The 27304-nt window shown below is 47.7% G+C and overlaps 2 protein-coding genes and 1 long non-coding RNA gene across 18 annotated transcripts in view; 2 read left to right on the top strand and 1 right to left on the bottom strand.

Annotated features, from left to right (window-relative positions):
* The window catches only part of RABGEF1 (RAB guanine nucleotide exchange factor 1), a 1203668-nt gene that overhangs the window by 520282 nt on the left and 656082 nt on the right, over window positions 1-27304 (top strand). The gene's annotated exons all lie outside the window — the stretch shown is intronic.
* The window catches only part of CRCP (CGRP receptor component), a 344305-nt gene that overhangs the window by 196739 nt on the left and 120262 nt on the right, over window positions 1-27304 (top strand). The gene's annotated exons all lie outside the window — the stretch shown is intronic.
* The window catches only part of LOC117072934, a 28684-nt gene continuing 16396 nt past the window's right edge, over window positions 15017-27304 (bottom strand). For 2 of the 4 annotated variants that reach the window (XR_004433017.1, XR_004433016.1), the window contains one exon: window positions 18660-18714. This is a non-coding gene — a long non-coding RNA (uncharacterized LOC117072934). Of the gene's footprint in view, window positions 15213-18659; window positions 18715-20330; window positions 20452-27304 lie in introns of those variants that run through there. The other 2 variants (XR_004433018.1, XR_004433019.1) reach the window with 2 other exon arrangements.

Here is a 27304-nt window from a genome sequence, read left to right as displayed (position 1 = left end):
ACCAGCCTGGGCAACATAGTGAGAACCAACCTCTCAGAAAAAATAACAAATTAGCCAGGCATATTGGAATGAACCTGTAGTCTCAGCTACTCAAAATGCTGAGCTGGGAGGATCACTTGAGGCCAAGAGGCCAAGTCTGCAGTGAGCCATAATCACATGACTACACTCCAGCCTGGGTGACAGAGCAAGACCCTAAGGAAAAAAAAAAAAAAAAAAGAAAACTGTAAAAAATATAAAAAAAGAAGACATGAAGTGAGAAGCTACCATGTCCAGGGCAAAGACAAAGGGCCCCAGCAGAGGCCCATTGCCTCCTCATCCCCAGTAGACAAGAAAAACCATGGGACACTAAATAAAACAGAAATCACTGTGAAACTACACAGGCAGAATTTACTATTGATTTGTCAGAAATCCACTCTCAAGGTTAAAAGAAGAGACGGCTTTTGCTAAGGCACTCTGCTGTGAAGTGAACAAATGAGAGTCCAGGGAAGCTTTAAGCTCCTTGATGCTGTTGACCATCAAAGACTTAAAGCTGGATCTGGAAGAGGCAACTGTGAGGCAAGAGCAAAACCAGAAGAGGCCACCATGAGGCAGAAGATGGGCCTTGAGTGGCCACTGTGAGGCAGAAGATGGGCCAGACGAGGCCATTGTGAAGCAGGAGCCGGTGTAAGAGAGACTACCGTGAGACAGGAGCTGGGTCTTGGGAGGTAGATTTGAGGCAGGAGATGGGCCTGGTGAGGCCACCGTGAGAAAGGAGCTGGGCCTAGAGAGGCCAGTGCAAGGCAGAAGCTGGGCCAGTTGAGGCTGCCGGAAGTCAGATAGGAACATGGCCGGGGAAGGCCACCATTGAGGCAAGAGCTAGGCCTGGAAAGCCCACTGTGAGGCAGTAGTAAAGCCTGGAGAGGCCATTGTCAGGCAGGAGCTGGGCCTGTTCAGGCTGCCACGAGGCTGACAATAGGTCTGGAGAGCTTGACTTGAGAAAGTTTTGGGCCTACAAAGGCCACCAGGAGCTGGGCAGTAGCTGAGTCCAAAGACGTTGTTGTGAGGCAGGAGTTGGGCCTATAGACACAGCCGTGAGGAAGAGCTGGGCCTGGAGAGGACGACAGGAGGCAGCAACTGGGCCTAAAGAGGAAGTTCTGGGCCTGAAGAGGCCGCCAAAAGGGAAAAACTGGGCCTGGAAAGGCCGTTGTAAGGAATGAGCTGGGCCCAAAGAGGTCATTGAAAGGCAGAAGCTGGGCTTGTCAAAGCTGCCAAAAGGCAGGAGTTTTGGACTAGGGAGGCTACAGTGAGGCAAGAGCTGGGCGTGGAGAGTCCACTGTGAGGCAGAGGTTGGGCCTGTACAGGCCTTCAGAAGGCAGGAGCTGGGCCTGGAGAGGCTGACTTGAGGTCAAGTTCTGGGCCTGAAGAGGCCACCAAAAGTCAAAAGCAGGGCCTGGGAAGGCCACCAAGAGGCATGAGCTGGGCCTGGACAGCCTGACAGGAGAAAGTTTTGCACCTGGAGAGGCCACCAAAAGGCAGGAGCTGGGCCTGGAAAAACCGACTGGAGGATGATTTGGGTCTTCAGAGGCCACTAGGAGGCAGGAGCTGGGCCAGAAGAGGCCAACCTGAGGACGATTTGGGCCTGCAGAGGTTGCTGGGAGGAAAAGCTGGGCCTGGAGAGGCTGACTGGGGGAAGTTCTGGGCCTGGAGTGGATGCCAAAAAGCAAAAGCTAGGACTGGAAAGGCCACCGTGAGGCATGAGCGTGGCCTACAAAGGCCATTGGGAGGCAGCAGTTAGGCCTGTAGAGGCTGCGAAAAGGCAGGAATCTGGCTGGAGGAGGCCACAGTGAGGCAAGAGGTGGGCCTGGAAGGTGCACTGTGAGGTAGAGGCCAACAACAGCCAAAAGCTGGGCCTGGAGAGATGACGAGAGGAATGAGCTGGGCCTAAACAGGCCAGTATGAGAAAGGACCTTGACCTAGAGAGGCCAGTATGAGGCAGGAGCTGGGCCTGGATAGGTTGCCAGAGGCATCGATTGGGCATAAACAAGCCTCTGTGAGGGAGGAGCTAGGCCTGTTGAGGCTGCTGGGAGGCAGGTGGAAATTTGGTCCACGGAAGCCACTATGAGGCAAGAGTTGGGCCTGGAGAGGGTGCTAAGAGGCAAGAGCGGGGCCTGCAGGGGCTGTTCTCAAGCCAGAGTTGGGTCTGTACAGGCCACCGCGAGGCAGAAGGTGGGCCTAAAGAGCTTGACTTGAGGAAGTTTTGGGCCTACAAAGGCTGGCAGGAGCTGAGCCATAAAAGGTTGTTGTGAGGCAGGAGGTGGGCTTGTAAATACAGCCAGGAGGAAGAGCTAGGCCTGGAGAGGATGCTGGGAGGCAGCAACTGGGCCTGGAGAGGCCGACTTGAGGAAGTTTTGGACCTGTAGATGATGTCCTGGGACAGGAGCTGGGCCTGGAGAGGCCACTGTGAGGCGTGAGCTGGGCGTAGAGAGGCCAGTGTGTGGCAGGACCTGGGTCTGACCAGGCTGCCAGGAAATAGGTGGAAACCTGGCCAGGGAAGGTTGCCATGAGACAAAAGTTGGGCCTGGAAAATCTCTCGTGAGGTATGAGCTTGGCCTGAAGAGCCATTGGGTGGCTGGAGCTGGGTATGTAGAGGCTGCTGAAAGGCAGGGGCTTGGCTTGGGGGGGGCCACAGTGAGGCAGATGCTGGGCCTGTAGAGGCTGACAGGAGGCAGGAGCTGGGTCTGGAGAGGCTGCCAGGACACAGAAGTTGGGCCTGAAGAGGCTGCCAAGAGGCATGAGCTAGGCCTAAAGAGGCCAGTGTGAGACGAGATCAGCCTGGAGAGGCTACTGTGAGGCATGAACTGGGCCTAATGATGCCAGTGTGAGGCAGGAGCTGGGCCTGTTGAGGCTGCTGGGAGGCAGGCAGGAACTTGGCCGGGGATGACCTCCGTGAAGCAAGAGCTGGGCCTAGAGAGGCCATTGTCACGCAGGAGCTGGGCCTATCCAGGCCACCAGGAGGCAGAAGTTTGTGCGGGTGAGCTTGATGTGAGGAAGTTTTGGGCCTACAAAGACCTCCAGGAGCCGGGCAGCAGCTGAGCCGAAAGAAGTTGTTGTGAGGCAGGAGGTGGGCCTGGAGATCCAGCCGGGAGGAAGAGCTGGGCCTCAAGAGGCTCACTTGTGGAAGTTCTGGACCTAGAGAGGCTGCCAAAAGGCAAAAGCTGGGCCGGAATGGGCACTGTGAGGCATGAGCTTGGCCTAGAGAGGCCACTGGGAGGCAGGAGCTAGGCCTGTAGAGGCTGCGGAAAGGCAGGAGCTTGGCCTGGGGGGCTGTGGTGAGGCAGATGCTGGGCCTGGAGAGTCTGATGTGAGGCAGATGCTGGGCCTGGAGAGTCTGCTGTGAGGCAGATGCTGGGCCTGGAGAGTCTGCTGTGAGGCAGAGGTTGGACCTGTAGAGGCCAATGGGAGGCAGGAGTTTGGGCTGGAATGGCAGACTTGAGAAAATTCTTGGTCTGGAGAAGCCACCGGGATGTAGGTGCTGGGCCTGGCGAGGCCACTGAGAAGCAAGAGCTGTGCCTAAAGAGGCCAGTGTTAGGCAGGAGCTATGCCTGAAGAGGGGACTTGAGGAAGTTTAGGGCCTGGACAGCCTGTTGGGCGCAGGAGCTGGGCCTAAGGATGCTGACATGAGGCATGAGCTGGGCATAATGAGGTTAGTGTGAGGCAGGACCTGGGCCTGTAGAGGCTGCCGGGAGGCAGGCAGAAATTTGTTTGGGGAAGACCTCCGCGAGGCAAAAGCTGGGCCTGGACAGTCCGCTGGGAGGCAAGAGCTGGGCCTGGAGAGGCCATTGTCACACAGGAGCTGGGCCTGTCCAGGCCATTAGGAGGCAGAAGGTGGGTCTGGAGAACTTGACTTGAGGCAGTTTTGGGCCTACAAAGGCCACCAGGAGCTGGGCAGGAGCTGAGTCAAAAGAGGTTATTGTGAGGCAGGAGTTGGGCCTCCAGACATAGCCAGGAGAAAGTGTTTGGCCTGTAGAGGCCACCTGGAGGCAGCAGCTGGGCCTGGAGAGGCTGATGGAAGGCAGGAGCTGGGCCTTGAGGGGCCGACTTGTGAACATTTTGGGACTGTATAGGCCACCCAGAGGCAGGAGCTGGGACTAAAGAGGCTGTTGTACGGCAGGAGCTGGGCCTGTACAGGTCGCCAGGAGACAGAAGGTGGGTCTCAAAAGGCCACTGTAAAACAGGAGCTGAGTCTTGGAAGGTGGCTGGGAGGCAAAAGCTGCCCCTTGGGAGGCTGATGAGAGGCAGTAGCTGGGCCTGGTGAGGTCGACTTAAGAAAGTTCTGGGCCTGGAGAGTTCTGGGCTGGGAGGCAGGAGCTGGGCCTAAAGAGGCCATTGTAATGATGGAGCTGGGCCTGTGGAGGCTGCCATGAGGTAGGGTATGGGCCTAAATAGGCCATTGTGAGCCATGAGCTTGACCCGTAGAGGCCGACTGGAGAAAGTTCTGGACCTGGAGAGGCTGCCAGGAGGCAGAAGCTGAGCCAAAAGATTCAAGCACATTACATTTATTAGGCACTTTTTTCCATTATTACATTGTAATATATAATGAAATAATTACAGAACTCACCATAATGTAGAATCAGTGGGCATGTTAAGCTTGTTTTCCTGCAGCAAGATGGTCCCATCTGAGCTTGACGGGAGAAAGTGACAGATCATCAGGTATTAGATTCTCACAGGGACAGTGCAACCCAGATCTCTCGCATGCACGGTTCACATAGGATGCATGCTCCTATGAGAATCTAATGCTGCTGCTGATCTGAGAGAAGGTGGAGCTCAGGTGGGAATATGAGCAATGGGGAGTGGCTGTAAATACAGATGCAGCTTCCCTTACTCGACACCACTCACCTCCTGCTGTGTGGCTCCTTATAGCTCCATGGCTCAGGTGTTGGGGACCCCTGCTGATGTACATCCAAAAGGACCGTTCCCACAACAGTCTTCATAGCAGTCAAGTGCAGCAGCCACTTAGCTCCCAAGGCATGTGCCTCAGCTGGCATTTCATCACAATCAACAGTAAGTGGTAGCTTGAGTCACTGTGAGGTCATTTTCTGGAAATCACCAGCATCCCATTTTCCACTGGCAAGGAGCTCAGTACAGTCCCTTGGATAACCAAACCCATGTCCAAATCCCATCTGTGTGAGTCTATCTCCAGGGACCCTTCTTAGCGTATCAGAGTCCAATCAGGAGACATAAACCACTCAAAAATTTAAAGTGGTAAAATTTAATACAGAGAATTATTCATTATAACAGGGGAACAACATAATGAGAGACTGGCTAGCACAAAGTAAAGAGAACTCTAAAGAATGTAGGACTAGCCCTGGTCAGGCATGGTGGCTCATGCCTGAAATTCCAGCAATTTAAGAAGCCAACACAGGAGGACTGCTTGAGGCCAGAAGCTAGAGGCTGGCCTGGACAACACAGTGAGACCCTGTCTCTATCCTAAAAAAGAATAAAATTAGCTGGGAGTGGTGGTGCACACTTGTAGTCCCAGCTCCTCAGGAAGCTGAAGCAAAAGGATAGTTTGATCCTGGGAGGTTAAGGCTGCAGTGAGTCATGATTATGCCACTACAGTCAAGCCTGGGGGACAGAGCAAGACCCTGCCTCAAACAAAACCACCACCACAATAACCATTTACAGACAGAAAAGAAATAGAGCTAATAAGCTAAGGAAAGATGTTGAAATGTGACAAAGTAATATGAGGTCTTTTATCTATTTAAAATAATCAAACAAAAAATAACTTATTAAATTATAATACCCTGTGCTGGCAAAGGTGCAGTGAAATGGACTCCTTCTTATACTATGAGGGGTGTTTAAATTGTACATAAGCCTTCCAGGGTAAAGCTTGGCAATTTTTTAAAATAATAGAGACAGGGTCTCACCTTACTGCCTCCTCCAACTCTTGGCCTCAAGCAATTCTCCTGCCTTAGCCTCCCAAAGTGCTGGAATTATAGCCAGGAGGCATCCAAAACCTTGTCAATTTACATCAAGTGCAATGAGAATGTCCATTCACCATGACTCACAGTAATCTCACTTCTGGAAATACCTTGGGAGACAATTCAATCTAAACAAAAGGTCATCTGCATAAACACGGTGAAATTCTGGGAGTAATCGAAGACAAAGTGGTTAAGTGAAATAAGAAACAGTTATAAGAAATTATATTATGGTATTTATAGGTACCTGGTAAAAGGTCAGTTCATGTTAGCTGCTACTTTTTTGTTGTTTTGAGACAGGGTCTCACTCTGTCACCCAGGCAGGAGTGCAGAGGCCTGATCATGACTCACTGCAGTCTCAACCTCCCTGGGCTCAAGTGATCCTCCCACAGCAGCTTCCCAAGTAGCTGTGGGAACATGCCACCACACGAGGCTAATTCATGTATTTTTCTGTAGGGATGGTGACTCCTTTGGTTTCCAAATCCTGTCTGAAACTCTTGGCCTCAAGCCATCCTCCTACCTCAGCCTCCCAAAGTGTTGTGATTACCGGTGTGAGCCACCACACCTGTCCAGCTGCTACTTTTATTATTATTATTATTCCACTCAATTAAAAATAATTTTCATTAAAAGTATCATTTTCAAGGCTATGGAACAATATGTGTCCTACAGCATAATTGTAAAAACATATACAGTCATCCCTCAGTATACAGAGAGGATTAGTTTCTTTTGCCTCCCAGCCACCTTCCAAGACTCAGCTCCTGTTTTACAGTGGCCTTTTTTTTTTTTTTTTTTTTTTTTGAGACGGAGTCTCGCTCTGCCGCCCAGGCTGGAGTGCAGTGGCCGGGTCTCAGCTCACTGCAAGCTCCGCCTCCTGGGTTTACGCCATTCTCCTGCCTCAGCCTCCCAAGCAGCTGGGACTACAGGCGCCTGCCATGTCACCCGGCTAGTTTTTTGTATTTTTTAGTAGAGACGGGGTTTCACCATGTTAGCCAGGATGGTCTCGATCTCCTGACCTCGTGATCCGCCCGTCTCGGCCTCCCAAAGTGCTGGGATTACAGGCTTGAGCCACCGCGCCCGGCCTACAGTGGCCTTTTGAGACCCACCTTCTGTCTCCTGGCGACCTGTACAGGCCCAGCTCCTGCCGTACAACAGCCTCTTTAGTCCCAGCTCCTGCCTTTGGGAGGCCTATACAGTCCCAAAATGTTCACAAGTCGGCCCCTCAAGGCCCACATACAGGAAAAGTCCAAATATTAGTTGGGCATAGTAGCAAGCATCTATAGTCTCAGCCACTTGGGAGGCTGAGGTGGGAGGATCACTTGAGCCTGCGAGGTTGAGGTTACGGTCAGCTGTGATGGCACCACTACACTCCAGCCTGGACAATGGAGCAAGATCCTGTCTCAGAAACAAAACAAAACAAAAAAACAAAAAATTGGTTAGAAATTGTAGTGAGGTCTGTTGGGCAAAATTTCATATAAGCAAAGTATAAATTAATGAAGCAAATGGTGATAAATTAGTATGATTGACTTTCTGGAGTTTCTGACAATAAAGGTAAGAAAAATGCAAAACACAGAGACAGAGGGTAAAAAAAAGAAATTAGGGAAGCATTCTACATGTTTAATAAAATGACACTGGCCATGTTCATGCAGCAGCAGTATGTCATGATATGACATACCTTGGAGAGAAATTAACAGATGAAGAAGTTGATAAAAATGATCAGAGAAGCAAATTACTGATAGTGATAGTTAAGTAAACCATGAAGAATTTCCACAACTGATGTCAGCAAAGTGGAAATATTGTACAGTGTGTGTTGAAGTTTCTGGACAACATTGTTTATTTGCCTTTTGTTTGTAAGAAATGAAGAAATGTATCTACTAAAAGTTATTCTTACTATCAAAATAGTATGTGTGAATAAGTCATTTGAACTTATTCTTCTGTTCTTCTGCTTTGATCTTTCTGCCATCATCCCACAGCCTTACTTTAGAAATTTTTAATTTTTTTAGAAATTTGAACAAGTGCTTGTTGTGGTGGCTCATACCTCTAGGATAGAAGGATCACTCGAGGCCAGGAGTTTGACACCAGCCTGGCCAACAAAGTGAGACCCCATGTCTACAAAACAATTTAAAAATTAGCCAGGTATCATCATGTATACCTACAGTCCCAGCTACTCAGGAGGCTGAGGCAGGAGGAGCCTTAGCCCAGGAGTTCAAGGCTGCAGTGAGCTGTGATTGCACCACTGTACTCCAGCCTGGGTGACAGACTGAGACCCCATCTCCCAAAACAAAAAAGAAAGAAAGAAAATAGATCAAGTAGCAAGTTGTATGTGGCTTACTCTGAATATTTCTAACTAGAAGTTCTTAATCTTTCCGGGTCTAGCATCCCTCTACATGTTTTAACTTTGTTGAAGATCTCTAAGACTTTTTCTTTATATAAATAATTATGTTAAAATTAGAAAAGACAAAAATTTAAAAATATTATTCATTACATATTAATAATAGAACCATTACCTGTTGATAGAAGTAATACAAGACAAAATTTTTAAAATATTTGGCGGGGCGCAGTGGCTCACTCCTGTAACCCTAGCACTTTGGGAGGCTGAGGTGGGCGGATCACAAGGTCAAGAGATCAAGACCATCGTGGCCAACATGGCGAAACCCCACCTCTACTAAAAATACAAAAATTAGCTGGGCATGGTGGCACACACCTGTAATCCCAGCTACTCGGGAGGCTGAGGCAAAAGAATTGCTTCAACTCAGGAGGCGGAGGTTGTAGTGAGCTGAGATCGCACCACTACATTCCAGCCTTCTGACAGAGCGAGACTCTGTCTCAAAAAAAAAAAATAAATAAATTTATCATTTATTACATATTAATCATAAAACCATTACATGTTGATATAATACTTTTTTTGTTTGTTTTTTGAGACGGAGTCTCATTCTTTCGTCCAGGCTGGAGTGAAGTAGCGTGATTTCAGCTCACCGTAACCTCCATTCCCCAGGTTCAAGCAATTCTCCTGCCTCAGCCTCCCGAGTAGCTGGGATTACAGGTGCCCACCACCATGCCTGGCTAATTTTTGTATTTTTTTTAGTAGAGACAGGGTTTCATCATGTTGGCCAGGCTGGTCTCGAACTCCTGACCTCAGGTGATCCACCTGCCTGGCTCTCCCAAAGTGCTGAGATTACAGGCATGAGCCACCATGTCCAACCCGATTAATATATTTTTTAAAACACTGATTAGTCAGGCAACAACACTGGGCAGGGGTCTCCTCATTCCCAGTGACACAAGCCCCACTGCATGGCTCCAGGGTTACAAGGGCTGGAGAGCCAAAAGGCTCTGACTTGAGATTTTATTATTTTATTTGTATTTCTATTTGTGTTGTGAGACAGCTCCTGCTCTGTAACCCAGACTGGAATGCAGTTGTGCACTTACAGCTCACTGCAGCCTCGACCTCCTGGGCTCAAGCCATCTTCCTGCCTCAGCTCCCCAGTAGCTGGTACTACAGTTGAGTGCCACCATACCTAGCTATTTTAAAAATTTTTTGTAGAGTGAGGGGTCTTGCTATGTTGCCCAAGCTGGCCTCAAACTCCTGACACCTCAAGAGATCTGCCCACCTCAGCCTCCTGAGTAGCTGGGACTATAAGTACACATCACCATACCTAGCTACATTTATTTTATTTTATTAAATATTGAAAAATATTTTTGGCCAGGCATGGTGGCTCACGCCTGTAATCCTAGCACTTTGGGAGGCCGAGGTGGGCAGATCACCTGAGGTCCGCAGTTCGAGACCAGCCTGACCAACATACAGAAACCCCCATCTCTACTAAAAATACCAAATTAGCCAGGCGTGGTAGTGCATGCCTGTAATCCCAGCTACCCAGGAAGGCTGAGGCAGCAGGAGAATCGCTTGAACCCGGGAGTATCGCTTGAACTCAGGAGGCAGAGGTTGTAGTGAGCTGAGACCATGCCGCTTCACTCCAGACTGGGCAAAATGAGCGAAACTCCGTCTCAAAAAAAAAAAAAAGAAAGAAAAAGAAAAATATTTCTGTAGAGAGGAGGTCTTGCTATGTTGCCCAGGCTGGTCTTGAATTCCTGCCCTTAAAAGATACTCCCATCTCTGCTTCCCAAACAGCTGTGACTACAGGCATCAGCCACTGTACTGAGCCTGAAGATATTTCTTTAATCTAGCATCCCATACTTGATGGGATTGAGAAAGGCAGTAGTGTTTTTTAAAATTACTTAATAATTCAGTAAGAATCTATCTCAACTTTGACCCCTGCCTTCTCTCACACTCCACATCCAATCTGTCAGGAAATCCTGTTGTGCCTTCAACACGTATTGAAGATCCCCACCCAGCAACTCCCTGGCCTCCTCCCCTGCTTCTCTCTTCTGACCATCTCTCACCACCACTATGACCCTGGTCAGGACCACTATCATCTCCCACCTGGATGTTGCCGCAGTTTGGCCCCCATGCTTTTACCCAAATCTTCCCACAGTCTTTCTCAACTCAGCAGCCAGAGAATGCTTTTAAATCGGGAGAGAGACCATGTCGCCTCTCTGCTCAGAACCCTCCCGCAGTTCCCATCTCAGTCAGAGTAAAAGCCAAAGCCCCAGCAATAACCTCCCAGGGCTTACACGATCTGTGCTGATCCTAGCCCAGCAACTCCCTGGCCTCCTGCCCTAATTCTCTCCCTCTCTCCTTCTGCTCCACTGACCTCCTTCCAGAGCCTCAGACACTTTATTCCGTTGTTTCTGCCTACAATCCTCTTCCCTCAGCACCTCGGCCAGCTCCTTCCCCTCCTTCAAGTCTTGGCTTAATTTTCACTTAGGAGGCCACCCCTGACCATTTTATTTAACATTGCCATCTGTCCTCATGCCCACCATGCTAATTTCTTCCTTCCTTCTTTCTTTCCTTCCCTTCATTCCCCCCACCTCCCTCCCTCCCCCCACCTCCCTCCCTCCCCCCACCTCCCTCCCTCCCCCCACCTCTCTTCCTTCCTCTTTTTTTTTTTTTTGACAAGATCTCACTCTGTCACCAAGGCTGGAGTGCAGTAGCACAGTCACAGCTCACTGCCACCCCAAATTCCCAGGCTCAAGCGCTCCTCCCACCTCAGCCTCCCTAGTAGCTGGGACTACAGACAGGTTCATGCCATCATGCCTAATTAATTTTTTTAGAATTTTATTTTATTTTATTTTGAGACGAAGTTTCACTCTTCTTGCCCAGGCTGAAGTACAATGGTGCAATCCCAGCTCACTGCAACCTCCACCTCCCAGATTCAAGTAATCCTCCTGCCTCAGCCTCTCAAGTAGCTGGGATTACAGGCACGTGCCACCACGCCCAGCTAAGTTTTGTATTTTTAGTAGAGATGGCGTTTCACAATGCTGGCCAGGCTGGTCTCAAACACCTGACCTCAGGTGATCCACCCGCCTCGGCCTTCCAAAGTGCTGGGATTACAGGCATAAGCCACCATGCCTGGCCATTTTTAAAATTTTTTGTAGACACAAGGTCTCACTATGTTGCACAGGCTGGTCTTGAATTCCTGGTCTCAAGTGATCTTCCTGCCTAAAATTCCTAAAGTGCTGCGATTGCCAGCATGAGCCACCATGCCTGGTTTCATGTTCATTTCTTCTTGCTGCTGCAACATAGTTTGCAGTTTCCTAAATTTAGTGGCTTAAAACACTACAAATCTACCATCTTACAATTCTGGGGGCCAGAAGCCCAAACTAGGTTTTTTAAGGCTAAAGTCAAGGTGTCAGCAGGGCTACATTCCTTTTGAAGGCTCTAAAGTGTACCCTTGGCTTTTCCAGCTTCTAGAAGCCATCCCCATTCCTTGGATCATGGCCCCTGACTCCATCTTCAAAGCCAGAAGTGAAGCATCTTCAAATCTCCCTCTCTGACCTCGGCTTCCATCACCACATCTCCTGCTCCAATTCTGACTCTCCTACCCTTTTTTTTTTTTTTTTTTTTTGAGACGGAGTCTCGCTCTGTCTCCTAGGCTGGAGTGCAGTGGCCGGATCTCAGCTCACTGCAAGTTCCGCCTCCCGGATTTACGCCATTCTCCTGCCTCAGCCTCCTGAGTAGCTGGCTACAGGCGCCCGCCACCTCGCCCGGCTAGTTTTTTGTATTTTTTAGTAGAGACGGGGTTTCACTGTGTTAGCCAGGATGGTCTCGATCTCCTGACCTCGTGATCCGCCCGTCTTGGCCTCCCAAAGTGCTGGGATTACAGGCTTGAGCCACCGCGCCCAGCCCCTCTTTCTTTTATAAAGACCCTTGTGATTGCTGGGCATGGTGGCTCTCACCCATAATACCAACACTCTGGGAGGTCAAGGCAGGAGGAACACCTGAGGCCCAAAGTTTGAAACTAGCGTGAACAACATAGTGGGACCCCACTTCTAGAAAAAAATGAAAACAAATGTTAGCTGGATGTGGTGTGTGCCTGTAGTCCCAGCTACTTAAGAAGCTGAGGTGAGACGATCACTTTAGCCCAGGAGTTTCAGATCAGCCTGGGCGACATAACTAAATTTCATCTCTACAAAAATGAGCTGGGCATGGGTGACATGCAGGTGTAGTCCCAGCTACTTGGGAGGCTGAGGTGGGAGGATCACTTGAGCTCAGGAGGTCAAAGCTATAGTGAGCTATGATCACATCACTGCACTCCAGCCTGGATGACACGGGGAGATTCTGTCTCAAAAAAAGAAAAGAAAAATATATTTGGTCTCTGTACCTGGTTCCTGGTACAGAACTTCTAAAGCTTTTATAAAGACCTCAGTGATAGAGGTGATAGGAGCATCTTTTGTTTTAATATTTGGTCTTGGTCCCAGGTTTCTAACACAAGAGCCTCTAAGAACTCTGGGATCTCCAGCATGATAAGAACGCATTTGGGGATGTTGTTGAGATGAACGGGTGGCTGCAAGCTCCTAGATTTCTTCAGGAGGAAGGCTGACTGCCAGAGGAAGCAACCAGATGATTAGAGGCTTGGAACTTTCAGCCTCACCTGCTTAACTCCAGGAGGCAAGTGGGGCTGGAGATCGACTTAATCACCAATGGCCAAGGATTTTATCAATCGTGCTTGCATAATAAAGCCTCCATAAACACCCTGAACAACAGGGTTTGCAGAGCTTCCAGGGTTGCTGAACACAGGAAATGCTGGGAGGGTAGTATGCTCAACAGAGTGCATGGGAGCTCTGTGCCCCTTCAAACTTACCTTGCCCTGGACATCTTTCTTTTCTTTTTTTTTGAGAGAGTCTGGCTCTTTTGTCCAGGCTAGAGTGCAGTGGCACAATCTCAGCTCACTACAACCTAAGCCTCCCCAGTCCCCAGCTCAAGGCATCCTCTCACCTCAGCTTCCCTAGTAGCTGGAACTACAGGTGCACAACACCACACCTGGCTTTTTTTTTTTTTTTTTTTTTTTTTGTAGAGACAGGTTTTCATCATGTTGCCCAGGCTGGTCTCAAACTCCTGAGGTTAAGTGATCTTCCCACCTCAGCCTCCCAAAGTGCTGGGATTACAGGCATGAGCCACCACATCCAGCATGTACATCTCTTTCACTGGCTGTTTCTGAGATGTATCCTTTACAATGAACCAGTAACAGGAAATGAACTGGCCCAATGTGGTGGCTCACATCTGTAATCCCAGCACATTAAGAGGCTGAGGTGGGAGGATCGCTTGAGCCCAGGAATTTGTGGCCAGACTGGGCAACACAACAAGACCCCATTTCTACGAAAAATAAAAGAAATTAATTAGCCAGATGTAGTGGTGCAGCCGTGTAGTCTCAGCTAATAGGGAGGCTGAGGTGGGAGGACCACTTGAGCCCAGGCAGTTGAGGCTGCAGTGAGCTATGACTGCACCACTGCACACCTGCCTGGGCAATAAAATGAGACCCTGTCTCTCAGAAAAAAAATAAACTGTTTTGCTGAGTTCTGTAAACTGTTCTAGCAAATTACTAAACCCAAGAAGGCGATCATGGGAACCCCTGATTTGTAACAGATTGGTCAAAAGTACAGGTGACAACCTAGGACTTGCCATTGGCATCTGAAATGAGGGTGGTCTCGTGGGACTGAGCCCCTCATCTGTGGGGTCTGTGCCAACTCCAGGTAGTGTCAGAATAAAATTGTGGGATATCCAGTTAATATCCAGAGCATTGGAGAATTTGGTGTAGAAACTCCACACACACATTCAGTCAGAAGTGTGTGAGGAGAGACAAACACGGGCTTTTCTTTCACCTGTCTACCTGCTTAACTGCATAGGAGAGGCAACACGTGGTGCTCATGAACAAAGCAAGCATTAAAGTCAGATCAGACCTGACATTTGACTCAGTCTTAATATCCAGGTGAGCTTGGGCAAATCACTCATTATCCCTAAGTCTTCATGACTTCATTCATAAAATGGGGATAACTGTGGCACCTACCTGTGATTTTATGAGAACTAATGAAATACTATGCTTGGTGTTAGTGTGATCATTATACCTATTCCAAACTATCTGGCAAGGACAGTGATGCATGATAACATCAACAGATTAGAAATTGTAATGAGGGCCGGGCGCGGTGGCTCAAGCCTGTAATCCCAGCACTTTGGGAGGCCGAGACGGGCGGATCATGAGGTCAGGAGATCAAGACCATCCTGGCTAACACGGTGAAACCCCGTCTCTACTAAAAAACACAAAAAACTAGCCGGGCGAGGTGGCGGGCACCTGTAGTCCCAGCTACTCGGGAGGCTGAGGCAGGAGAATGGCGTAAACCCAGGAGGCAGAGCTTGCAGTGAGCTGAGATCCGGCCACTGCACTCCAGCCTGGGCGACAGAGTGAGACTCTGTCTCAAAAAAAAAAAAAAAAAAAAAAATTGTAATGAGTTCTCTTAGCAAAATTCCATACAAGCAAATTACTGTCTCTCCAAAGCATTCCACCACACTTAATTCACCATTCCCTGAACAAAATGTGCCATCTTCATTGTCCAGGTCTTTACAGTGCTGGTTTCCCTGCCTGGGCAGCTCCCTCCATCCCATCCCAGCCCAGCCCATTCCCCATCCCTCCACCTCCCCCTTCCCTCCCCACTCTCATACAAGTCTTCCTCATCTTTCAGGACCCGGCTTCAATATCACCTTAACTGGAAGCTTCTGTCACCCTCCAGAAGAGCTTCCCATTGCACTTGATGCATGCACTATTATTTGATCATTTCTGAGTCATAGTCCAAGTCTTTTTGTATCTGAATAACATGTTGCAGTCAGTCTCTCTTCCTGGATTCTGAAGTCTTTCATGGTAGATCCAGCTGGAAGTGACAAAAAGACATTGTTTTGAAAAAGAGGGATGACACAGACAGACATAAGTTCTTAAATGTTTTAAATGGTATGTGAAAATTTAACAAAATTCAAAGGCTTGTGGGGAACACTTAGGAGGAAAAGTTACTAGGAATGTTATAAAGGGTTAATTTATATTTTATTGTACTTTATTTTATTTTATTTTTTGAGACAGAGTCTCATTCTGTCACCTAGGCTGGAGTGCAGTGGTACAATCAGGGCTCAATGCAGTCTCAACCTCCTGGTCTCAAGTAATCTCACTTAATCTTTATTTGGTTTAAGAAACTCAGTCTTGGTTGAGCATGGTGGCTTATGCCTATAATCTCAGCATTCTAGGAGGCTGAGAGGGGTATATTACTTGAGTCAAGCAGTTTGAGATCAGCCTGGGCAACATATTAAGACCCTGTCTCCACCAAAAAAACAGAGTGAATTTGTGGAAGACAATTTTTACATAGACTGGGGGTGGAGGGAATGATTTCAGGATGATTCAAGTGTATTACATATATTGTGCACATTATTTCTATTATTATTAATTGTAATATATAATGAAATAATTATACAACTCACTATAACATAGAATCAGTGGCATCTCTGAGCTTGTTTTCCTGCATCAAGGCTGTCCAAGTGGGGTGACGGGAGACAGTGACAGATCATCAGCCATTAGATTCTCATAAAAAGCGTGCAACCTAGATCCCTCACATGCACAGTTCACAACAGGGTTCGTGCTTCTATGAGAATCTAATGCTCCTGCTGATCTGACAGGCCATGGAGCTCAGGTGGTCATGTGAGTGATGGGAGGGGCTATAAATACAGATGAAGTCTCCCCTCACTCGCCTGCTGCTCACCTCTGGCTCTGTGGCCCTGTGGTTGGAGACCCCTGCTTGAGTGCATTCAAAGGGATCCATCCCATGCCATTCTTCAGAGTCATCTTTACTGCCATCATGGTCAAATGTAGCACCCCTAAGCTCACACGGCATATGCCTCAGCTGGCATTTCATCACAATCAACAGTAAGTGGTAGCTTGAGTCATTGTGAGGTCAGTTCCTGGAAATCACCAGTATCCCATGTCCCACTGGCCAAGGAGCTCAGCACGGCTCCTGGGATAACCAAACCCATGCCCAAATCCCGTCTGTGTGTGTCTATCTCCTGGTATCCTTCCTAGCATTAATTCTGTATTTGTAGGAGTCCAATCAGGAGACATAAACTACTCAAAAGTTTAAACTAGAATGGGCACGGTGGCTCAAACCTATAATCCTAGCACTTTGGGAGGCCAAGGCAGGTGGATCGCTTTGAGCTTAGGAGTTTGAGACCAAACTGGGAAACAGGACGAAACCCCGTCTCTACAAAAAACACAAAAATTAGGCGGGTGTGGTGGTACATACCTGTAATCCCAGCTACTTGGGAGGCTGAGGCAGAAGAATTGCTTTAGCCTGACAAGTGAAGGTTGAAGTGAGCAGAGATTGTGCCACTGCACTCCAGCCTGGGCGACAGAGTAAAATCCGGTATCAAAAAATAAAAGAAAAAAATATATATGTAAATTTAATATAAAAAGTATTAAATTTTGGCTGGGCGCAGTGGCTCACGCCTATAATCCCATGACTTTGGGAGGCCGAGGCAGGCAGATCACCTGAGGTCAGGAGTTAGAGACTTGACCAACATGGAGAAACCCCATCTCTACTAAAAATATAAAATTAGCTGGGTGTGGTGGAGCATGCCTGTGATTCCAGCTACTTGGGAGGCTGAGGCAGGAGAATTGCTTGAACCTCAGAGGCGGAGGTTGCAGTGAGCTGAGATTGTGCCATCGCACTCCAGCCTGGGCAACAAGAGCAAAACTCCATCTCAAAAAAAAAAAAAAAAAAGGTATTAATTTTAACAGAGGATCAGCATAATGAGGGACACTCTAGCACAAAGTAAACACAAAGTAAATACAGAACTAGCAGAGGCCAGGCATGGTGGCTCAAGCTTGTAATCCCGGCAATTTGGGAAGCCTAGGCAGGAGGATCGCTTGAGGCCAGGAGTTGGAGACCTGCCTGTGCAACATAGTGAGACTCTGTGTCTACCAAAAAAAGAAAAAAATTAGCCAGGTGTGGTCGTGGTGTACACCTGTAGTTCCAGCTACTTGGAGCCTGGAGTGGGAGGACCCCTTGAGCCTGGGAAGTCTAGGCTACAGTGAGCCAAGATCATGCCATTGCACTCCTGGGCAATAGTGAGATCCTGTCTTAGAAAAAGAAAAGAAAAGAAAGTGCTAATCCCCCTATGGGAATCTCCTCTTCTTCTGCCTTCTCTGGAACCTCACTTATCAGTTCTTCCTCCCACTTCCCCGTATCATTAACCTATCCCCCGCTTTTAGCTCCTTCCCACCATCATTTAAACTAATCAAACTTCTTATATTTTAAAAAACTCTCCCTAAACTCAGTGTTTCCCCTGCTTCAGGTCTCCAGTACACCCACTGAGCCATCTGCTTTCCCTGACGCCTTCTCTACACAGCAGCCTGGACCATATCTCTAATCCATGAATCTCATCATGTTACTCTTCCCCCATTTACATCACTTCTCCTTGCCTCGGGGATTAAGCCCAAACTCCTTAACAGCCCCTGCTCTGCCCTGCATTCCAAGGCAGACTCACTGTTCTTGCCCTTCTCCATTTTACCTGCTGTGGAGTCCAACTGAGCCTCATCTGCCCCCGAATGCCCACTCTCACTCCTCTGGGAGCCTCTGAAGTGGGTGATGCCCTCTGCTTAGAATACACTTCCCCTTAAACCTCTACTCTCTTCCTGGGTAGCTTCAGCTCCTCTGTCACTTCTCTGCTTTGGCATCATCTCCTCCTGGAAGCCTTCCTTGACTCCCCAGATTCTCAGGAGCATGGGAGGTGAGGTGCTCCTCCCATAAATGAATGGAGATTAGGGAGTGTGTGTTATTCATGTTTAATTCACCAGTGCTTAGCTCAGTACCTGGCACAAAATAGTCACTGTGGTGGCCAAGGTAACAACACCCCCCCACCCCCCAGCAATAGCTCATGTCCTATGTTACACTGCACAAATACATAGGAAGGGGAATTAAAAGTGCAGATGGAATTAATGTTGCTAATCAGCTGACCTTAAAACAAGATTATCTGGCAGTATCTGGGTGAGCCCATGTAATTACAAGTGTTCCTTAAATGTGGAAAAGGGAGGCAGAAGGTTAAGAACCAGAGATAGTGGGCACAATGGCTCATGCCTGTATTACCAATACTTTAGGAGGCCAAGATAGGAAAATCCCTTGAGTCCAGGAGTTCAAGGCCAGCCCTGACAACATAGTGAGGCCTCATCTCTACAAAAAACCCCAAAATTCCCCAAGTGTCATGGTGCTTACCTGTAGTCCCAGCTACTGGGAAGGATGAGGTGGGAGGATCACTTCAGCCTGGGAGTTTGAGGCTACAATGAGCCATGATAGGACAACTGAACTCCATCCTGAGTGACAGAGCAAGGTCCTGCTTCTAAAGAAAAAAAGGACATTGGAATCAGAGTCCCCTCCATCCTAAGGTGCCTACAAGGCATCTCTCTCTGCAAATGAGTAAACATCATCCTCCAACTCCTCACAGAGTGGAGCAGCAGGAAAACTCCCTCACCTCATTTCTGTGTGTCTTGGGAGGCCTGACAGCCCAATAACCAGCTCCTTGCTGATGAAGCAATTGGGAAATGGCCCGAGTTGAGCTAAGGAGAATTTGGATCCTTCTTCTGGTTCTCAATAGGCAGGGTAGGGGCCAGGCATGGTGGCTCATACGTGTAATCCTTGCACTTTGGGAGGCCAAGGTGAGAGGATCGCTTGAGGCCAGGAGCTCAAGACCAGCTTGGACAACACAGCAAGACCTGGGTGGCACGCACCTGTGGTCCCCACTACTTGGTAGAATGAGGTAGGAGGGTTGATCACTTGATCCCAGGAGTTTCAGGCTTCAGTGAGCCATAATGGCTCACCACTGCACTCCATAATGCACTGTTCCATAATGGGCACCGCTGCACTCCAGCCTGGGTGACAGAGCCAGACGATGTCTCAAAAAGTGACAAAAAAAAAAAAAAAAGAGAGAGAGAGACTATAGGCAGCCACCACCACATCTGGCTAATTTTTAAATATTCTATAGAGACAAGGTCTTGCTAGGTTGCCCAGGCTAGTCTAAAACTCCTGGCATCAGGCCAGGTGCAGTGGCACATGCCCCAGCACTTTGGGAGGCCAAGGCAGGCAAATCACCTGAGGTCAGGAGTTCAAGATCAGCCTGGCCAACATGGCGAAACCCCATCTCTACTAAAAATACAAAAATTGGCCAGGCAGTAGTGGCATGTGCCTGTAATCCCAGGTACTCAGGAGGCTGAGGCAGGAGAATCACTTGAACCTGGGAGGTGGAGGTTGCAGTGAGCCAAGATCGTGCCACTGCATGCACTCTACCTTGGGTGACAAAGCGAGACTCTGTCTCAAAACAAACAAACAAACAAACAAACAAAAACCTCCTGGCATCAAGAGATCTTTCTGTCTCAGACTCCCAGTGCCCTGGGTTTATATTTTTTGTTCAGTATAATTGAAGACACTTGTTCTTATATGGCTTTAAGATATAAAGAAAAAAAAAAAAACAGATAATAACAAATGTTGGTGAAGGCTGGGCATGGTAGCTCAGCCTGTAATTCCAGAACTTTGGGAGGCTGAGGTGGGCAGATCACTCGAGGCCAGGAGTAAGAGACCAGCCTGAGCAACATGGTAAAACCCCATCACTACAAAAAAATATAAAAATTAGCCAGATGGCCGGGCGCGGTGGCTCAAGCCTGTAATCCCAGCACTTTGGGAGGCCGAGACGGGCGGATCACGAGGTCAGGAGATCGAGACCATCCTGGCTAACACGGTGAAACCCTGTCTCTACTAAAAAATACAAAAAACTAGCCGGGCGAGGTGGCGGACGCCTGTAGTCCCAGCTACTCGGGAGGCTGAGGCAGGAGAATGGCATAAACCCAGGAGGCAGAGCTTGCAGTGAGCTGAGATCCGGCCACTGCACTCCAGCCTGGGCGACAGAGCGAGACTGTCTCAAAAAAAAAAAAAAAAATTAGCCAGGCATGGTGGCATGCACCTGTAATTTTCAGCTACTCAGGAGGCTGAGATGAGAAAATCACTTGTGCCTGGGAGATCAAGGTTGCAGTGAACTGTGATGGTATAACTGTGCTGCAGCCAGAGAGACAGAATAAGCCCCTGTCTAGAAAAAAACAAAAATGTCAGTGAAGATGTGGAGGAATTGGAACTCACATACATTACTGGTGGGAATATAAAATCGTGTAACCACTTTGGGTATTTCTTTTTGTGTCATTTTAATTGGATTTTTTAAAAAAAATCAAGACAGGGTCTCACTATCTTGCCCAGGCTGATCTTGAACTTGTGGGCTCAAGTCATCCTCCCAGCTGAGCCTCCTGAGTAGCTGGGACTACGGGTGTGAGCCATTGCACCCAACTGGTGTAGCCACTTTAGAAAACAAACTGTCAGTTTCTCAAAAGGCTAAATATACAGTCATCATATAGTATCACAATTTCACTCCTAGGCATATATCCCAGAGAAATAAAAATATATGTCCGCACAAAAACTTGTACAGCAATCTTCACAGCACCATTATTCATAATGGCCAATACACGGAAACAACCCAAATGTCCACCAACTGATGAACAGATAAACAAAATGCAGTGTGTCTCTAGCACGGAATATTATTCAGTCATAGAAGGAATGAAATATTGATACACACTATGACATAAAGGAACTTTGAAAACACTATGCTAAGAGGGAAAAAAGCCACAAAAGATCACATATTGTACAATTCTATTTGTCCAGATTAGGAAATTCTACAGTGACAAAAAGTGAATCAATGGTTGCCTAAGGCTGGGGGCCAAGGCAGGTAGGGGGAGTAGGAGGTAGTGGCTAAGGGGTACAGATTTCTCTATAGGGTAATGAAAGGTTCTAAAAGTAACTGTGGTGATCGATGCACAGCTCCGGGAATACTCTAAAACCTACTGAATTGCAGACTTCAATAAATAAATAAATTGAAGGGTATGTAAATCATATTTTAATAAAGCTATTATTTAAAATAATTAGTGGCTGGGCACAGGTGGTCATACCTGCCTGTAATCCCAGCACTTTGGGAGGCTGAGGCAGGAGTTTGAGCCTAGTCTGAGAAACCTAGCAAGATCCCATCTCTATGATAAAAAATAAAAAAATTAGCTGGGCATGATGGCACACATCTGTAGTCCCAGCTACTTGGGAGACTGAGGATTGCTTAAGCCCAGGAGTTTGAGGCTACAGTGAACCATGATCATGTCACTGTACTGCAGCCTGGGCGACAGACGAAGACCCTGTCTCTAAAAAGGAAAGAAAAGAAATACAAGTTTTTTTGTTTTGTTTTTTGAGATAGATTATTGCTCTGTCGCCCAGGCTGGAGTGCAGTGGTGCAATTTCGACTCACTGCAAGCTCCACCTCCTGCGTTCACGCCATTCTCCTGCCTCAGCCTCCCGAGTAGCTGGGACTGCAAGTGCCTGCCACCATGCTCAACCAATTTTTTGTATTTTTAGTAGAGACGGGGTTTCACCGTGTTAGCCAGGATGGTCTCGATCTCCTGACCTTGTGATCCACCCGCCTTGGCCTCCCAAAGTGCTGGGATTACAGGCGTGAGCCACTGCACCAGCAGAAATACAAGTTTTTATCACTTTGTGAGTATAGCCAAGTTTGCGGAGAAATAGACAAGAAAAAAAGAGCACTGAATAATGAGAGTAAGTGGCTGGTTAGGCCCAGTTGCTAGCTAAGTGGCTTCTGAAAAATTCATTAGTAAAGTTACAGCCAAGTTTGAGGAGAAATAGACAAGAATAAAAGAGCACTGAATAATGAGAGTAAGTGGCTGGTTAGGCCCAGTTGCTAGCTAAGTGGTTTCTGAAAAATTCATTAGTCAAGTTACAGCTCTAGGGACAGTCATGCAGTCAAAGAATGAATGCTAAATTCATTATAAATGCCGATGGTCTTTCCTTACATGCCTTCTAGTGAAAAATTCCTAAGTGCCTAAATAGCAAGTCTGCAATGATAGCAGCTGTTTATTAAAGACTACAAAAAAGAAATGGAGGCTGGGCATGGTGGCTCATGCCTGTAATCCCTGAACTTTGGGAGGCTGAGGCTGGCAGATCACCTGAGGTCAAGAGTTCGAGACCAGCCTGGCCATCATGGTGAAACCCCATCTCTACTAAAAATACAAAAATTAGATGGGTGTGGTGGCGGGCACCTTAATCCCAGCTACTCAGGAGGCTGAGGCATGAGAATTGCTTGAACCCAGAAGGCGGAGGTTGCAGTGAGGCAAAATCGCGCCATTGCACTTCAGCCTGGGCAACAAAAGCAAGACACTGTCTCTTTTTTTTTTTTTTTTAAAGCATCTTTTTCAAGAATGACATAGTGTTTCATGATAAAGAAGCCTTAATTTTGCATTTGGTCAAGTATTGATTCGATTTAGCAAATATGACAACAGACTTGGATAAAGTGCAAACAACACAATTTCATTTTCTCCTTAATCAAAACTGATTAGATAGTCTAATATCAATTCTGATCTTATTAAAAACTGATAAGATAAAAAAATTAGGGAATGATGGAGCCAATAAGATGTTGCAACCTGTTCCAAGGAGAATTCCAAAACCCATACATATCTGAGACCATTAAGTATGATGAAATATATTTGATTACTATATTTAAAAATAAACTGATTATATAGCCAACAATTGGGCAGGGGTCTCATCATCCACAGCCACACAAACCCCATCATGCGGCTATGTGGTTGCAAGGCCTGCATAGCCTAGAAGGGACTGGTCTGACTTGAAATTTCACTTCATTCGCATTTGTATTTTGAGACAGGATCCTGCTCTGTCACCCAGGCTGGAGTGCAGTGGTATATATCATAGCTCACTGCAGCTTTGACCAACTACGCTCAAGAGATCATCCTGCCTCAGCTGCACCAGTACCTGGGAATACAGGCAAGTATCACCATATCAGGCTTTTTTTTTTTTTTTTTTTAATTTTTATAGAGAGAAAAGTCTTGCTATGAGCTGGCCTCAAACTCCTAGCCTCAAGAGATCTGCCCACCTCAGCCTCCTGAGTAACTGGGGCCATAGGTACACACCACCATGCTCAGCTATATTTATTTTATTTTATTAAATTTATTTTTTTCATTTTTGTAGAGAGGAGGTCTTGCTATGTTGCAAGGCTGTGCTCGAACTCATGGCCTTAAAACATACACCCATCTCTGCCTCTCAAACTGTTGGAACTATAGGTGTGAGCCACTGCACCTGGTCTGACTTGAGATTTCTTTCATCTAGCATCCTTTACTTGGTAGGACTGGGAAAGGCAGCAGTGTTTTTAAAAATTACTTAATAATTCAATTAGAACGAAACTCAACCTTGACTCCTGCCTTCTCTCACAGCTCACATCCAATCTGTCAGGAAATCCTATTGACTGACTTCATCTTCCACCTGGATATTGCCACACTTTAGCCCCCCTGCTTCTACCCAAATCTTCCCACAGTCTTTCTCAACTCAGCAGCCAGGGGGGTGCTTTTAAATCAGGAAAAAGATCACGTTGCTTCTCTGCTGAGAACTCCGCCGCCCCCACCCCCCACCCCCCCCTCCCCCCCCCGCCCCGGTTCCCATTTCAGTCAGAGTAAAAGCCAAAGCCCCAGCAATAGCCTCCAGGGCTTACATGATCTGTACTGATCCCAGCCCAGCACCTCCCTGGCCTCCTTGCCTTCTTCACTCCCTCTATCTCTTTGCCCCTCTGGCCTTCTTCCAGAGCCTCAGACACACCAGGGAGTTTCCTCCTAATGCCTTTATCCTGTTGACTCAGCCTACAGTGCTCTTCTCTCAGCACCTTGGCCAGCTCCATCACCTGCTTCAAACTTTTGCTCAATTTTCACTTATGAGGCCAACCCTGACCATTCTACTTAACATTGCCATCTGTCCCCATTCCCACCATGCTTCTTTCTTTCTTTTTTCTTTCTCTCTCCCTCCCTCCCTCCCTCCCTCCCTCCCTTCCTTCCTTTCCTCCTTCCTTCCTTTCCTTCTTTCCTTCTTTCTTTCTTTTCTGACAGGGTCTTGCTCTATTGCCCAGGCTGAAGTACAGTGGTGCAATCACAGCTCACAGCAACCTCAACCCCTTAGGCTTAAACAATCCTCCAGGCTCAGTCACCCTAGGAGCTGAGACTACAGGTGCATGCCACAACACCTGGCTAATTTTTTTTTTTTTTGAGACAGAGTCTTACTCTGTCACCTAGGCTGGAGTGCAATAGCGTGATCTTGGCTCACTGCAACCTCTGCCTCCCGGATTCAAGTGATTCTCTGCCTCAGCCTCCTGTGTAGCTGGGATTACAGGTGCCCACCACCACACCCGGCTGATTTTTGTATTTTTAGTAGAGACGCGGTTTCACCATCTTTGCTAGGGTGGTCTTGAACTCCTGACCTTGTGATCCACACCCCCTTGGCCTCCCAAAGTGCTGGCATTACAGGCATGAACCACCCCACCTGGCCTTTTCTTTAAAATTTTTGTAGACATGAGGTCTCACTATGTTGCCCAGGCTGGTCTTAAGCTCCCGGGCTTGAGCAATCTTCCCACTTCAGCCTCCCAAAGTGCTGGAATTATAGGCATGAGCAACTGCCCCTGGCTTCATGTTCATTTCTTCTTGCTGTTGCAACAAACTACCCTATGTTTAGTGGCTTAAAACACCACAAATCCACCATCTTACAGTTCTGGGGGCCAGAAGCCCAACTAGGTCTATTAAGGCTAAAGACAAGGCGTCAGAGGGGCTGCCTTTTCCAGTTGACTCACCTTGAAGATGGCCCCTGACTCCATCTTCAAAGCCAGAAGTGCAGCATCTTCAAATCTCCCTCTCTGACCTCTTCTTCCATCACCACATCTTCTTCTCTAATTCTGACTCTCCTACCTCCTTTGTCTTATAAAGATCCTTGTGATTGGTGGGCATGCTGGCTCCCACCTGTAATCCCAACACTTTGGGAGATCAAAGAGGAAGGAATGCTTGAGACCAAGAGTTCAAGATCAGCTTGGGCAACATAGCAAGACCCTGTCTTTACAAAATTAAAATTAAAATCAGCTGGGCATGGTGATGCATGCCTGGAGTCCCAGTTACTGGAGAGGCTAAGGTGGGAGGATTCCTTTAGCCTAGGAAGTCAAGGCTGCAGTGAGCTATAATCACATCACTGTACTCCAGCCTGGGTGGGAGAGTGAGACTCTGTCTCAAATATAAGAAAAGAAATATATATTTGGTTTTTGCCCTGGTTCCTGGCACAAAGCTTCTAAAGCTCTTATAAAGTCCTTAGTGACAGAGGTAATAGGAGCATCTTCTGTTTTAATTTTTGGTCTTAGTCCCAGGTTCCTGACACAAGGGCCTCTAAGATCTTTCAGATCTGCAGCATGGTAAGAAAGCATGTGGGATGCTGTTGAAATGCCTGGGTGGCTGGCAGCTCCTAGACTGCTTCAGAAGGGCTGGTTACCAGAGGAATCAACCACATTTTTTTTTTTAATGGAGTTTGGCTCTCGTAGCCCAGGCTGGAGTGTAATGGGACAATCTCGGTTCACTACAACCTCCGCCTCCCGGGTTCAAGTGATTCTCCTGCCTCAGCTCCTGAGTAGCTGGGATTACAGGAATATGCCACCATGCCTAGCTAATTTTTGTATTTTTTTTTTTTTTTTGAGACCGAGTCTTGCTCTGTCACCCAGGCTGGAGTGCAGTGGCCAGATCTTAGCTTACTGCAAGCTAACTCCTCTCGGGTTCACGCCATTCTCCTGCCTCAGCCTCCCGAGTAGCTGGGACTACAGGCGCCCGCCACCTCGCCTGGCTAGTTTTTTGTATTTTTTAGTAGAGACAGGGTTTCACCATATTAGCCAGGATGGTCTCCATCTCCTGACCTCATGATCCGCCCGTCTCGGCCTCCCAAAGTGCTGGGATTACAGGCTTGAGCCACCGCGCCCGGCCTAATTTTTGTATTTTTAGTAGAGACGGGATTTCATCATGTTGGTCAGGCTGGTCTTAAACTCCTGACTTCAGGTGATCTGCCCACCTTGGCCTCCCGAAGTGCTGGGATTACAGGCGTGAGCCACTGTGCCCGACCCCAACCACATTTTTTGAGGCTTGGAAATTTCAGTCTCACCCACTGAACTCCAGGAGGCAAAAGGGGCTGGAGATTGACTTAACCGCCAATGGCCAATGATTTTATCAACCATGCCTCCATAAAAACCCTGAACAACAGGGTTTGGAGAGCTTCCGTGTTGCTGCACACAAGGAGGTGCTGGGAGGGTAGTGTGCTCAAGAGAGGGCATGGAAGCTCTGTGGCCCTCCCCACTTGCCTTGCCCTGTGCATCTCTTTCATTGACTGTTCCTGAGATGTAGCCTTTACATTGAGCCAGTAATAGAAAATAAACTGGCCAGATGTGGTGTCTCATGCCTGTAATCCCAGCACTTTCAGAGGCAGAGGTGGGGGAATCACTTGAGCCCAGGAATTTGAGAACAGCCTGGGCAATGTAACAAGACTCCATCTATACAAAAAAATAAAATAAATTAGTCAGATGTGGTGGTGGGAAAGTTGTAATTCCAGCTACTTGAGAGGCTGAAGCAGGAGGATCACTTGAGCCCTGGAGGTTGAGGCTTCAATGAGCTATGATTGCATCACTGCACTCCAGCCTGGGCAATAGAGCGAGACCCTGTCTCTTAAAAAAACAAAAAGAAAAAAAAAACTGTTTTTCTAAGCTCTGTGAGTTGTTCTAGCAAATAATTAAACCTAAGAAGAGGGTCATGGGAACCCTTGATTTCTAACTGGTTGGTCAAAATACAGGTGACAACCTAGGACTTGCAACTGGCATCTGAAGTGAAGGTGGTCTCGTGGGACTGAGCTCCTAATCTGTGGGGTCTGCACTAACTCCAGGTAGTGTCAGAATGGAATTGTGGGATGTACAGTTGGTATCCAGAGAGTTGGAGAATTGGTGTAGAAGCTCTGCACACACATTTGGTCAGAAGTGTGTGAGTAGA

The sequence above is a fragment of the Trachypithecus francoisi genome, unplaced genomic scaffold (genome assembly GCF_009764315.1).
Source record: "Trachypithecus francoisi isolate TF-2019V2 unplaced genomic scaffold, Tfra_2.0 Lachesis_group4, whole genome shotgun sequence".
Taxonomy (NCBI): Eukaryota; Metazoa; Chordata; class Mammalia; order Primates; family Cercopithecidae; genus Trachypithecus; species Trachypithecus francoisi.
The sequence above is the reverse complement of the archived record's forward strand: the minus strand, read 5'-3'. Positions and strand labels throughout refer to the sequence as shown.